The sequence below is a fragment of the Drosophila arizonae genome, chromosome 3 (assembly GCF_054131065.1).
Source record: "Drosophila arizonae isolate 15081-1271.41 chromosome 3, UAZ_ARI_1.0, whole genome shotgun sequence".
Taxonomy (NCBI): domain Eukaryota; kingdom Metazoa; phylum Arthropoda; class Insecta; order Diptera; family Drosophilidae; genus Drosophila; species Drosophila arizonae.
In genome coordinates this window covers 30,837,627-30,852,837 of record NC_142923.1, presented here as the reverse complement: position 1 = coordinate 30,852,837, position 15,211 = coordinate 30,837,627, and the positions used below count along the sequence as shown (strand labels likewise).

The window sequence follows — 15,211 nt, the reverse complement described above, 5'->3', positions numbered from 1 at the left end:
TAGCTGCAACCCCCTACGCCTGAAATCGCAATCGCGTCAGTCCTGGGACGTTTTTGCATAGGCTTTCGCCCTTTGACGACTGTCCAGCTGCTCTGGTTTGTCTGTCGGGCGGCCTGGTTTGAAGTTTCAGATTCAGCTGTAGCCCGTAGAGCCATTGGTTCTTTTGGGTTCGCTGCACTTCTATTGGGCCTCGGCTTTTTTGAGGGAGTTTTCCTCTGTTCGGAGGCAACTTCCCTCGACCGCTTGGGAGTATTGCTACCTACTGTTGCACTAATGCTCGCTGCCTTAAAGTTTTCGCCTACTTTTTTGAGTGGCGTGGTCTGCACCTCACAGTTTTTAACCGAACGGTTGCAGAACGCTTCGGCCGTCTTGTGAAGGCTGACCAGCCTAGCCAGCTCCTCTCTCATTAAGGCATTTATATGCCGCTGACCCCCAAATAAGGCAGACAAACCCTCTAGTGTAGCTCCTATTTGAGCTAACGCTTCTTTTAGTGACTTGGGTGCCTGGCACTCAGCCACTGGAGCCTGGATAGAAGTCGACGGCTGCGCCAACACCCTCTGTTGTTGCTGCGGCGATCGCTGCAACGAGGAACGACGCGCAAAAGCTTGCAGCTCGTCCTCCATCATGGCATCCATTTCTGCTCCGACTACTACGGCGTGAAGCCTGTAATGGGCAATGGCTACTACTATAATCTGAGTTTACAACCCGCAGTAACTTAAACTCAACTTGACTACAGCGAGAGCCCGAAAGTATGCACTACTTTTAATAACTGCTACTTCACTCCAGCAGCTAGGTTGCTGTCTTTGCTAAGGCTTAGCAACTCACCAACGTTAGTGAGCAGCTGATTGCCCGATGCAATTTCCAGCACTACTAACAGCTGTTAGAGTGAATGCACCTGATTTTTCTTATTGCGCAAGTGTGACGCCTAAAGTAACAAAATTTACACGCTCACAAAAGACAAGGAAAGGAAAGAAGCCCTGACGCCAAAACACTGACGCTATCGCCCCCCCTCTCTTGCACCACCGAATTATACCGCTTGGGAATTCCACGAACCGCCGCGCAGTCTCTGGTAGTTTTTTGAGGTCGCTGGGTACGCCGCGCCCACAGCAAACACGTTGACTTCAGTTCTTTCCACTTCCACAGGGGAAAACACAGTTCAAGCTATTGTCTACGATGGACCACGATGACATCGACCGCACTCCGTGAAAACGCAACTCCAAGTATGTGTATGTGTGTGTGTGTATGCGTGTGTGTGTGGGTATGTGTTTTTTTATTTTATTTTTTTTTATATTCATTTATTGACAAAATTATATAACAAATTGTAAGTTTCGTGGTGGCTAGGATAGCGCGCGGTGCTTGCGGGACGGCCGTAAAGCATTGCTTCGCAAGCACTATGCGCTACCTTAGCCTGGGACAGCTCGTCTTCTCAGTCGCTCGACTCTGCGGAGCTCCATCATCACCGTGGCCGCGAAGGTGCTTGTTAGTTCCCAAGCTTCCTCCGATTCCAGCATGGCGTTGACTAAGTTGTCCGCTCTGATGGAGCGGCCCACTGCCTCTTCCAGACGACGCCTCTCCTCCAGGAACCGTCCACATTCGAAAAGAATGTGGTTGGCGTCTTCCACATGCCCTCGCTCGCACCAGGGGCACTCGTCAGATTCCTCGTGGCCAAAGCGCTTCAAATAGCTCCGAAAGCATCCATGACCCGAGAGGATCTGCGTAAGGTAGAAGTTAACCTCGCCATGTTTGCGGTTAACCCATGGTTCAAGCTCCGGGATGAGCTTGTGCGTCCACCGCCCTTTAGCTGAGCTATTCCACCTTCTTTGCCATCGTGCGATGCTGTTCGCCCTGACAGCGTTGACAGACCGAATGACGCTCATTAGGAGGAGACGTCGTTGCTGTTTAGGTCCCCTCGTGTTGAGCATGATTCTCGAGAGAGCTCTACAGGAATCAGCTGCCTTTTTATGCACATATTCTAAGTGCTCGCGGAAAGTTAATCTTGTGTCTATCATGACACCAAGATATCTTATCGCCCTCTTTGACGCAATGGTGACGCTGCCGATCTTTATATTGGCAGTTTCCACTCTTTTGCGATTGCTGACTAGTACAACTTCGGTCTTGTGTGCCGCAAGCTCGAGCCCAGCTCCTGTCAACCAGCTTCGTATGTGATTGATACTTTCGCTGCACATATCCTCTGTATCTTTGAGCTCCTTTCCTATGGCTACGACAGCTACATCATCAGCAAAGCCAATGGTGTGCGCGCCTGCTGGTAGTTCCAAGCGCAGTACGCCGTCGTACATGATCTTCCATAGGAGAGGCCCCAGCACAGAGCCTTGGGATACTCCAGCTGACACTGTATGAGTTTGGGGACCCTCACTCGTGTTGTATACCAGTGTTCTTCCTCTGAAGTAGCTCTTTATTATCTCTCTTAGATATTTAGGGATATTATATTGTGACAGCGCATTCAGTATCATATCCCAACTAGCTGTGTTGAAGGCATTCCTTACATCCAGGGTCGCGATGATGCAGTATTCCTTCGTCCCGTGCCTCCATCTGGTGCCTTGAATAGCGGAAATGGCCAGACCGACAACTTTGTTAAGCGCGTCCGTTGTTGACCGGGCCTTCCGGAATCCAAATTGGTTTGGTGACAGGCCTCCGGCGCTTGCAATCGCAGTCTCCAGCCTAGAGCAGATCAGTTTCTCAAACACCTTTCCCATGGTGTCTAAGAGACAGATCGGTCTGATTGTTTGCCAGCCTTGGGTAGCAATACCAGATTCTGGGCTTTCCATTTTGCCGGGAACGTCTCTTGGATCAGGCATTCGTTAAATAATAAGGCGAACGTACTTGGGTGCAAGGCGAGGGCTAGCTTTAGCGCACGATTTGGGATCCCGTCCGGCCCTGGAGCTGTGTTGGTTCTAAGACCTCGGAGAACTACTGATATTTCTTCCTCTGTAACTAAATAATTTCAGTGCTCGTTGAGCCCTGATCAGCAGACTCGGACTCAGGGGCGTGAATGGAGCTTAAACGTTCTGGAAAGAGTGTTTCCACAATCGATTTAAGCTCCAGACGATCCGTAGGCTGCACCTGTCTACCTGCGTATAGTCTTTTAACTACTATCTTATATGCCCTGCCCCAAGGGTCATATTCGGCTGAGTCGCACAACTGTAAAAAACATTCTCTTTTGCTTGCCCGAATGGCCTTCTTCAGCTGTCTTCTAGCTGCCTGGTAAGCTAATTGTTTCTCAAAAAACGTTGACCTACCGCGAGCCCGTTGGTAGCTTCTTCTCGCCTGGATGCATTTGCGACGAATGTCACCTATTTGCGTATTCCACCAATACGTAGGCTCATGTTGTCGCGTGAACTGCTTGCGGCGTAACATGCTGCTATTGCATGCACTCTGTATTTGGGCTACCATTTGGCATGCTCTGGCCTCAGCATTACCAATTGTACCCAGAGACTGAATGGCCTCTGAAAAGACCGCGGGATCAAAAGTATCTAGCCGATACGACTCCCTCCACAATGTTGGCGCCCTAGCAGGTGGCTCACCTATTGTGAACAGAAGTGCCGTATGATCGCTGCCTGTATAGCTATCGCAATGGCTCCATGTTGCTCCCCGAAAGAGGGATGAAGTGACAAAAGTAATGTCGATAACAGACCCGTATCCCGCCCGACTGAAGGTGTACCCACAGCCAGTGTTGAGCAGTGCAACATCTAGTGTCGCGAAGATCTCCAGTAGGATACGACCTCTGGCATTTGTTGTGGGGCTACCCCATTCTAGCGCCCAGGAGTTAAAATCTCCAGCTATAATGGCCTTCCGACCCCTAGCATCCTCGGCAAGCTCGTCGAGCACCGTCGTGAATTCACTGAGCTGCATGCTGGGGGCCAGATAGCAACTGTAAAGCCATAAGCTACCATATCGGCCACGTACGAACCCATTGAATGACTTAACATTCGAAAGTACTTTCGTTGAGTTGCCGCATACCCACAACGCAGCTTTGCCATTAACGTCTGTTGACCATGTCCTAGGGCAGCTGGTTCTACAGTGGTGAGGCTCACTGAGAAAAGCTACATCTATACATATTTCCCTAATGGTCTGCTCTAGAAGATCTTGGGCAGCAACACAATGATTTAAGTTAAGCTGCAAAAACCTTAACATTTCATTTTACGAGCAGCTTCACGGTAAGATGGGCACTTGAAGCTGCCTGCTGAATGGTCCGTCTGCTTTTCACCTTTTCGGATGCAGAGGTTACATTTTGGTGGCTTGGTGCATGCTTTTGCACTGTGACCCATCTCTCCACACCTGAAACAGGCGCCCTTTAAGTCACAGTCGCTGCCGCAGTTTGCTGCCATATGACCGTAATCGAGGCACTTGAAACAGCGTTTAGGCTGTTCCACGGCTCGGATACGGCAAACTACCCATCCTATTCTAATTTTGGACAGCTCGAGCAGAGTTTTAGCTTTCCCAATTGGAAGAGCAACCGTAGCTCTTTGCTTTCCACCGAAAGCTGGCCGAAGCGATTTGATAGCCTCAATGGGGAGTGAGCTATCCTTCAACTCCACCCTAATTGCCTCCGAGATCTCCTCTTTGCTCGCTAACTCATCTAGATCGCGAATCTCAACTTGAGCCGATTCGGTAAGTGTTTTAACTACCGCTCGGTCTCCCAAGGCCTTGCCTACAGCTTCGTGCAGAGCCTCAGCGCTATGCTCCGGCTTCCTACTCAGTTGCAATAAAAGGTCCCCCTTAGCTGTCTTCATAATGCCTTGAACGTCGCTGCTCAGATGCTTCAAATTTGGGTCGCTTTTAACTACACGAAGCATGTCCGCATAGCTGCAACCCCCTACGCCTGAAATCGCAATCGCGTCAGTCCTGGGACGTTTTTGCATAGGCATTCGCCCTTTGACGACTGTCCAGCTGCTCTGGTTTGTCTGTCGAGCGGCCTGGTTTGAAGTTTCAGTTTCAGCTGTAGCCCGTAGAGCCATTGGTTCTTTTGGGTTCGCTGCACATCTATTGGGCCTCGGCTTTTTTGAGGGAGTTTTCCTCTGTTCGGAGGCAACTCCCCTCGACCGCTTGGGAGTATTGCTACCTACTGTAGCACTAATGCTCGCTGCCTTAAAGTTTTCGCCTACTTTTTTGAGTGGCGTGGTCTGCACCTCACAGTTTTTAACCGAACGGTTGCAGAACGCTTCGGCCGTCTTGTGAAGGCTGACCAGCCTAGCCAGCTCCTCTCTCATTAAGGCATTTATATGCCGCTGACCCCCAAATAAGGCAGACAAACCCTCTAGTGTAGCTCCTATTTGAGCTAACGCTTCTTTTAGTGACTTGGGTGCCTGGCACTCAGCCACTGGAGCCTGGTTAGAAGTCGACGGCTGCGCCAACGCCCTCTGTTGTTGCTGCGGCGATCGCTGCAACGAGGAACGACGCGCAAAAGCTTGCAGCTCGTCCTCCATCATGGCATCCATTTCTTCTCCGACTACCACGGCGTGAAGCCTGTAGTGGGTAATGGCTACTAATATAATTTGAGTTTAGAGACCGCCGTAACTTAAACTCAACTTGACTACAGCGAGAGCCCGAAAGTATGCACTACTTTTAATAACTGCTACTTCACTCCAGCAGCTAGGTTGCTGTCTTTGCTAAGGCTTAGCAACTCACCAACGTTAGTGAGCAGCTGATTGCCCGATGCAATTTCCAGAACTACTAACAGCTGTTAGAGTGAATGCACCTGATTTTTCTTATTGCGCAAGTGTGACGCCTAAAGTAACAAAATTTACACGCCCACAAAAGACAAGGAAAGGAAAGAATCCCTGGCGCCAAAACAATGACGCTATCGCCGAATTATACCGCTTGGGAATTCCACGAACCGCCGCGCAGTAAGTCGCTGGTAGTTTTTTTGAGGTCGCTGGGTAAACACGTTGACTTCAGTTCTTTCCACTTCCACAGGGGAAAACACAGTTCAAGCTATTGTCTACGATGGATCACGATGACATCGACCGCACTCCGTGAAAACGCAACTCAAACTCGGGTGTGTGTGTATGTGTGTCTGTATGCGTGTTTGTGTATGTATGCCTGTGTGTGCGTAAGTGCGTGTGTGTGCGTAAGTGCGTGTGTGTGTGTGTGTGTGCGTGTTTCTTGTGTAAGCTGAAAGACGCGAAAAATTATTGAAATAGGGGAACCAAGGGTTCAGGGGATCTCGTAGTCGAGCAGTCTCGACTAGAGCTTTCTTACTTTTTTTTTTTTATTATTTTAAGAATTATTTTAATTATGTTAGATATAGTTAATAAATCTACATTTTAATATTTTTTTTTTTTTTAAGTTTTCTTACTAACACTTTCTTTTTAAATAAAATACCCCCATCGGGTTGGTGTTATTATTGGAATTATATCCAACCGATCTGACATACGCGCGTTTGAATCATCGTCTTTTGGCTTACAGTATATTTATAAATTTTTACCCTAACAGGTCATATTATCTGATGGGAAGAAGTTTAACCTGGATGGTCCTGATGGGTTTGATACTTATTACCATGATTTGAGGAAGGATCTTATGTTTTTTCTTTCAAGGACAGACTCCACCATGATTTGGGGTACATTTTGTTCATTTGGTACCTGAGAATTGAAGTTTGTAACGAGCCGAATGAACGGTGAAGAGTATATTCAGACTCTGGATAGTAGTCTCATTCCATATTTAAGGGAATTACGTGAGAAATCAATGGTTTTCCAACAGGATAATGCAAGAATCCATGTGTGCAGACGTATAAAGGAGTGCTTGGAGGCATGTCATGTTGATGTCCTTGACTGGCCAGCCTGTTTTTCAGATATAAACCCGATAGAAAATGTCTGGGGTAATCGTGTGTATGCATATAAAAATCAACAATTGGAGAATGAGAAGTTTCGAAAAGAACCTTTTACTAAATTTAGTGGTTTCAATGAGGAAGAGAATTTTTGAGTTAACTAAGGCAAATGGAGGTCGGACTAAGTATTACCATTAGTTTTTCCATCAATCTGCAAGGAATTCGCATTTTTTATACCAAAATATTTTTCTTTGTTTTTAATTTCTTCTTAAGAAATCGTTATTAAATCGTTAATTTTAAGTGAACAAGTTTTTTGCCATTCATAATTGAAATACTGAACTACTCATTTTTAAAGATTTTCAGGAAATATGCCATTTGGGAAAAATTTTAAGCCAATTCGTTTGAGTGGATTAAAAGTGGGCTATAATTATGATAAGCACTGCATATCCAAATACATATGTATGTATGTGTGAATCTCTATTCATGCTTCGTATGGAGTATTGTAAGTACATATGTATATATATATGTACATACATACACACATATGTATGTATGTATGTGTAAGTTAACGACAGACCCTACAAAAGGGCATTGCACCCGCCCAATTATATCACGGCTCCAGTGCATGCACTTTTGACACGTGCGCTTTGTCAGCAAAATACAACCGCAACCGTGGGAGCCTATCGTCAGCAATAAAAATATCAATGCACTTGGCCAAAACACATTCTGGTCAACGTGTGCATTTCCGCCACGAGCGCCGAGTCAGCGCCCCGATCAGCCCCACCGTGAGAGCCATCGTGTCACAAGACACCTATTAGCAGCAACAGCAGTGACCACGGCGACAGCGAAGCCAATAGCAGTAGCGGCAGCTTTCATATAAATAGTACTTGTATAATTATTCTTAAGTTTAGTTCTAATCCAACTCCGAAAGTGAATAAATGTTTTTTAAATCCAAAAACCGCTTTCGAATATTTAATTGGCGCCCGAGCAGGGACCCGCAATCGTTATCTTAGAAAGTTTACGCGTCGAAAAACATATTGTTCGCGAGAGCACCTATAACGAAATATAGCTGCTAGTGAACGCGACGAAAATCCTTAGTGCATAATCCGCAGCTATCGAAACGTTAGTACCTAATCCGTAGCTAACGGGAGCATTCGAACGATCCGTAACAGTGCCAAATCCGTAGCTACATCGTGTTCGTGAAAGAGTAACTCTAACTACGTAAACGAGGTACGGTCGTGGGTCAAAGACATTGACCTCCCGTAGGGTACCGCGGAATCTGAGGAAAGAGAGCAATCCGGACCATCATCGCGGGAGTCAACGATGCTAAAAATTATATTGTAAGCATAGTGAATAAGATTTAAAAACAAGAAATAAACAGCAAACATTAAACAATTATATTGTAAGCATAGTGAATAAGATTTAAAAACAAGAAATAAACAGCAAACATTAAACAATTCACCTAGAAATTGAGAAAAAGAAGAAATAAACAAAAAAATATTGAACTTTAACACTTAGTATTTAAGAAAACTCTAAAATTGTACTGCTCAGCGACATCTAGTTGCCCGGTATAGCGTATGGCCCGTGAAGCCATACAATAATAGTCAGGAAGATCACTGCGTTGATCGCGTAGGAATTTACTAACATAAATCAAGATTTCAAGAACATTTTCTGAAAACAAACCACCATCATTTTCCGACTCGATAAAAATTCTTTAAATCTGTCCGTGACCATTGACGAACTAACTAACTAACGACCGCATTCTCTAAAATAAACATGCCACCACCAGAAAATAAACTCCCATCCACCAGTACAGGTGCCACAAAACCAACTTACTTGACCGAACCAATTGAGAGTACGATAGAAAGATACCTTAGGAAGATATTGTCTGAGAAAGGTGACGAGTTACTTAATCCAGGTACAACCGTTTCAGTCGAGCAAGATCAGACGATTCTCCCAGAACATATGGGACGAATCAACGAGCTAGACAAGTTACCAGACGTTGTAAGAATTTTAAAAGACTTTTCTGGGAATAGAGCAGAATTCGCTTCATGGCGCAAAAGTGTAGACAGCATATTTGAGGCATACTCTACTGTACAGGGAATACCAAACCACTATGGTATCTTAATGGTAGTAAGAAGTAACATAGTTGGCGAAGCCGATGCTGTATTAGAAGCGTATAATACCCCACTAAATTGGAAAGCCATATCCCAATGCCTCACTGATCATTTTGCAGATCGCAGAGATCTTAAGAATACAAACTCTATACTCTTAGAAAGAATGGGCGATCAATAGACGAATTTTACCAAGCCGTTTATTATCATCTATACCTTAAACATGTCCTTCACTTGTGGCGACTGATTGAGAACCAGTCGATTAGTCCTCCGAAGAACAATCATCAAAATAAAATTACTCAATCTTCATTTCGATATAATAACCCACATGTCTTAAATCAAACCAACTTCAATCCGGATCTTTATTATCCACCAAAGCCTAAGTTTAACCCCCAGAATTCAGGTTTCATACCAAGACCCATACACCAACAACCACTACAGTTCTTTAACGCACCACCAAGACCAATAGCTCCAAAGCCACAACCGGCTCCACAACCAATGGAAGTCGACTCGTCTACCAGAACCAGGAATGTGAATTATATGAATAGGCCAAATTATAACCAATTTGCTGGGAAAATACCCTTATCTTCTAGACAATTTCACATCAATACTGGGGAAACCCAGTAAGGCTAACGCTTACGCAAATGCCTATGCAAACGCATACGCCGCCGAAGCTTATGCCGAGGCATACGAGCAGTGTATGAGTGAACAGGCCTACTATGCTGCTGCAGAGGAGCAAGGTATCGTCGAAACACCATACGAGAACGAAGCAACCACAGACAACCAGATTCAAGTAGAAATTTCTGACATGTCTGACGTCAATTTTTTAGCTTAAATTCCTCGTTACCTTACTTCCAATGCAAAACGAGGGACGGACAAGTACTGAACTTCCTCATTGATACTGGTTCCAACCAGAATTACATACAGTCTTCCCTAGTAACCAACGCAAAAAAGAACAAAGAAGCTTTTTTCGCTAATTCTATAGGCGGAAAAATAGCCATAACCCATCACATATTTCTGAATCTTTTTAACCTCAACACTCCAATCAGATTTTTCGTATTGCCCACTCTAAAAACTTTTCATGAAACAACTCAATGTTGTTATTGATGTCAGGAATGATATCCTTATAGTAAATGGCAGTAATGAATTCCGTATTAAGCAATTACCTGAACAAGAAGTTAACAATATAAAGGTCCGAACAAATCATATGTCCGATAGCCAGAAAGAAATAATAGATCGACTAATTCAAGAAACTAAACCGTTATTTGCAGACCCAGACCAAAGTAGTAGGAGAGATCCGAACCAATACCGACACTCCGGTTTACAGCAGGCATTACCCATATTCTATTGAACTAAAGCAAGAAGTCGAAAAGCAGATATCAGAAATACTTGACGACGGAGTCATTAGACCCTCTAGATCACCGTATAACGCTCCAGTATGGATCGTACCAAAGAAATCTGATGCCTCAGGAAAAAAGAAATACCGACTAGTAATTGATTATCGCAAGCTAAATTTGGTCGCAATCTCCGACCGATACCCAATGCCAGAAATAGGGGACATTATAGCCCACTTACCTCAAAAGTGGTTTCCACCAAATTTCTTTGAAGGAGACAGACATAGAAAAGACAGCATTTTCTGTTAACGGAGGGTAGTACGAATTTACAAGACTACCTTTTGGTCTCAAAAATTCCCCTTCAATATTCCAAAGAGCCTTAGATGATATTCTAAGGGATCATGTTGGAAAAATCTGCTATGTCTACATTGATGACATCATTGTTTTCAGCAAAACTGAAAACGAACATGCTCATCACCTAAAAAAAGTCTTCACGACTTTACTTAACGCTAATATGAAAATCCAAATGGACAAGTGCGAATTTTTCAAAAAAGAAGTAAATTTCCTAGGATTCACCATTTCAGACAGTGGCGTTAAGACAAATCCAGAAAAGGTTGAAGCGATTTCCAGATTCCCCATACCCAAAACTCTGAAAGAACTACGATCGTTCTTAGGCCTCTCCGGCTACTACCGTAGATTCATAAAAGATTATGCAAAACTAGCTAAACCCCTTACCACTTACCTCAGAAGTGAAGATGGTCGTATATCAGCAAAAGCATCAGATAAAGTACAGATAAAGTTAGATAACAAGGCAATAGAAGCATTCAACAAAATAAAGCAAACTCTTTGTTCTAATGACGTAATTTTAAAATCCAAAGTTCTCTAAAGAATTCCACCTAACAACCGATGCTTCGAATTACGCAATCGGTGCAGTCCTTGAACAAGAAGGCAGACCCATTACTTTTATATCACGAATATTGTCAAAAACAGAGGAGAACTATGCAACAAACGAAAAGGAAATGCTAGCCATAGTTTGGGCATTGCAAAACTTTCGAATTTTCTTGTATGGAACTGCCAAAGTTATTATATTCACAGACCACGAACCAATAACCTTTGCTCTAAGTAATAAAAATCACAACGGGAAATTAAAACGTTGGAAGAGTTACTTAGAACAGTTCAATTACGAGTTAAAGTATAAGCCAGGAACCACTAACGTAGTAGCAGACGCTTTATCAAGGAACCCAATAAACGAAGTCAATAGTACAGAAACCATAGTTATGAGTGATGAAAGTTCGTCACACAATCTCATCCCCACAATAGAAACACCTATTAACGTTTTCAAGAATCAGCTATTCATAGTAATCGGCGAAAAGCACGATTATAAATTCAAAATTCCCTTCCCTACATACCATAGGCATACAGTAACACAGCCCCACTTTACCGAAGACGAATTAATTGACATTTTTAAGAAACGACTTGACCCAAGACTTATTAACGGCTTATTTACTCCAGAACATATAATGGGCAAAATACAGGAATTCTACCCACTTCACTTTTTCAATTATAAAATACGATACACTCAAAGAAAGGTAGAAGACATTACGAGCGTCGATGAACAGTATAAAATTATAACACAAGAGCATAGACGAGCACACAGAAATGCATCAGAAAATAAACCCCAAATTCTAGAAAACTTTTTCTTCCCACAACTACACAAAAAAGTTAAAGAAATTACAAAATCATGCTTAACATGCAGAGAGTCAAAATAATAGAGCAGATACTAGAAAGAGAAAAAATCATGTTCTTAAATGCAGAAGAATTGTTAGAATTTAGCCAAATAAAAATCGCAAGTAATGGAAAAAATATACTCTATACAATCAACATACCTTTAATCTCAAATGAAGTTTGTACAACCATGTTAATTAAGCCAATTAAAAGAAAAAATTATATCAATGAAATAAAATTCGAAAATATTGTAAAATGCGAAAATTCAATCTATGCTATAAGAGACTCATGTGAGTCGCATAATGAAAAAACAATTTGTAATAAAAATAAGTTAGTCGATTTAAGAAATGATACTTGTACTCTGCCACTGCCGTGCTATCAACAAGCAACACGTACCCAATCACGAACAGTTGTTTGTCGGAACAATATTGCTCAACGATTTCAATGGATCAATCAAGATCGACGAAGAGGAAGTAGAACTCCATGGTACCTTCCTGGTACAATTCGAAAACTCCACGATACGCATCGAAGATGACATATACGAATCAAAAGTAATGTCCTTCGCAGAAGCCACCCCACTGCTATTTCAAATCTTGGCGGAAACAAACAAGATTGATGAAGTCCTTTCAATGCAAATGCTCAAGGAAATAAATCTAAACAACACAAGAAAATTAGAAACCCTAAAGAGCAGCAACGATATAAGAGCAACAATATAACTCAATATAACTCTCTCTGGAACTCTACTGATAATTATGGCAGTAGTTGGCTACTTGCTAAAACGGAAGACCCCAGCCACCACAGGCCAAGTCACAACATCCGAAGCAGAAAAGAGAGAAAATGCTCAAGTTTTCTATATTGCGACCGAGGACGTCCGCATCTAAGGGGGGAAGAGTTAACGACAGACCCTACAAAAGGGCATTGCACCCGTCCAATTATATCACGGGTGCAATGCCGTCCACCCGTCAATTTGACACGTGCGCTTTATCAGCAAAATACAACCGCAACCGTGGGAGCCTATCGTCAGCAATAATAATATCAATGCACTTGGCCAAAACACAAAACACAAAACACGAGTCAGCGCCCCGATCAGCACCACCGTGAGAGCCATCGTGTCACAAGACACCTATTAGCAGCAACAGCAGTGACCACGGCGGCAGCGAAGCCAATAGCAGCAGCGGCAGCTTTCATATAAATAGTACTTGTATAATTATTCTTAAGTTTAGTTCTAATCCAACTCCGAAAGTGAATAAATGTTTTTTTTTTAATCCAAAAACCGCTTTCGAATATTTAATTGGCGCCCGAGCAGGGACCCGCGATCGTTATCTTAGAAAGTTTACGCGTCGAATAACATAGTACCAACTATTGTTCGCGAGAGCACCTATAACGATATAGCTGCTAGTGAACGCGACGAAAATCCTTAGTGCATAATCCGCAGCTATTGAAACGTTAGTACCTAATCCGTAGCCAACGGGAGCATTCGAACGATCCGTAACAGTGCCAAATCCGCAGCTACATCGTGTTCGTGAAAAAGTAACTCTAACTACGTAAACGAGGTACGGTCGTGAGTCAAAGACATTGTTGCCACCCTATAAGTGTCCGCCCGTAGGGTACCGCGTAATCAGTGTGCGTCGCAGAATCTTTAGTAACAGACACACCACTAATACTGGAATCTGAGGAAAGAGAGCAATCCGGACCATCATCGCGAGAGTCAACGATGCTAAAAATTATATTGTAAGCATAGTGAATAAGATTTAACAAGTAAGAAAGCTCTAGTCGAGACTGCTCGACTACGAGATCCCCTGAACCCTTGGAGTGTTAGCTATTTCAATAATTTTTCGCGTCTTTTAGCTTACACAAGAAACACGCACACACACACACGCACACGCACGCACGCACACACAGGCATACATACACACACACACACACACACACACACACATACCCACACACACACGCATACACACATACACATACTTGGAGTTGCGTTTTCACGGAGTGCGGTCGGTGTCATCGTGATCCATCGTAGACAATAGCTTGAACTGTGTTTTCCCCGGGCGTTGGCGCAGCCGTCGACTTCTAACCAGGCTCCAGTGGCTGAGTGCCAGGCACCCAAGTCACTAAAAGAAGCGTTAGCTCAAATAGGAGCTACACTAGAGGGTTTGTCTGCCTTATTTGGGGGTCAGCGGCAAATAAATGCCTTAATGAGAGAGGAGCTGGCTAGGCTGGTCAGCCTTCACAAGACGGCCGAAGCGTTCTGCAACCGTTCGGTTAAAAACTGTGAGGTGCAGACCACGCCACTCAAAAAAGTAGGCGAAAACGTTAAGGCAGCGAGCATTAGTGCTACAGTAGGTAGCAATACTCCCAAGCGGTCGAGGGAAGTTGCCTCCGAACAGAGGAAAACTCCCTCAAAAAAGCCGAGGCCCAATAGATGTGCAGCGAACCCAAAAGAACCAATGGCTCTACGGGCTACAGCTGAAACTGAAACTTCAAACCAGGCCGCTCGACAGACAAACCAGAGCAGCTGGACAGTCGTCAAAGGGCGAATGCCTATGCAAAAACGTCCCAGGACTGACGCGATTGCGATTTCAGGCGTAGGGGGTTGCAGCTATGCGGACATGCTTCGTGTAGTTAAAAGCGACCCAAATTTGAAGCATCTGAGCAGCGACGTTCAAGGCATTATGAAGACAGCTAAGGGGGACCTTTTATTGCAACTGAGTAGGAAGACGGAGCATAGCGCTGAGGCTCTGCACGAAGCTGTAGGCAAGGCCTTGGGAGACCGAGCGGTAGTTAAAACACTTACCGAATCGGCTCAAGTTGAGATTCGCGATCTAGATGAGTTAGCGAGCAAAGAGGAGATCTCGGAGGCAATTAGGGTGGAGTTGAAGGATAGCTCACTCCCCATTGAGGCTATCAAATCGCTTCGGCCAGCTTTCGGTGGAAAGCAAAGAGCTACGGTTGCTCTTCCAATTGGGAAAGCTAAAACTCTGCTCGAGCTGTCCAAAATTAGAATAGGATGGGTAGTTTGCCGTATCCGAGCCGTGGAGCAGCCTAAACGCTGTTTCAAGTGCCTCGATTACGGTCATATGGCAGCAAACTGCGGCAGCGACTGTGACTTAAAGGGCGCCTGTTTCAGGTGTGGAGAGATGGGTCACAGTGCCAAAGCATGCACCAAGCCACCAAAATGTAGCCTCTGCATCCGGAAAGGTGAAAAGCAGACGGACCATTCAGCAGGCAGCTTCAAGTGCCCATCCTAC

The 15,211-nt window shown here is 44.2% G+C and overlaps 1 protein-coding gene and 1 pseudogene across 2 annotated transcripts in view; both read left to right on the top strand.

Annotated features, from left to right (window-relative positions):
• Positions 1-6,906, top strand: part of Utx (Utx histone demethylase) — a 71,065-nt gene extending 64,159 nt beyond the window's left edge. The window contains exons 17-18 of one of the 2 annotated variants that reach the window (XR_016269380.1): positions 6,454-6,500; positions 6,560-6,906. The gene's annotated coding sequence lies outside the window, so the exon portion shown is untranslated. Of the gene's footprint in view, positions 1-6,453 lie in introns of both variants that reach the window. The other variant, XM_089465330.1, reaches the window with a different exon arrangement.
• Positions 6,907-7,139: 233 nt separating this feature from the next.
• LOC149270053 (uncharacterized) lies at positions 7,140-14,813 on the top strand (annotated as a pseudogene).
• The last annotated feature ends 398 nt before the right edge of the window (positions 14,814-15,211 follow it).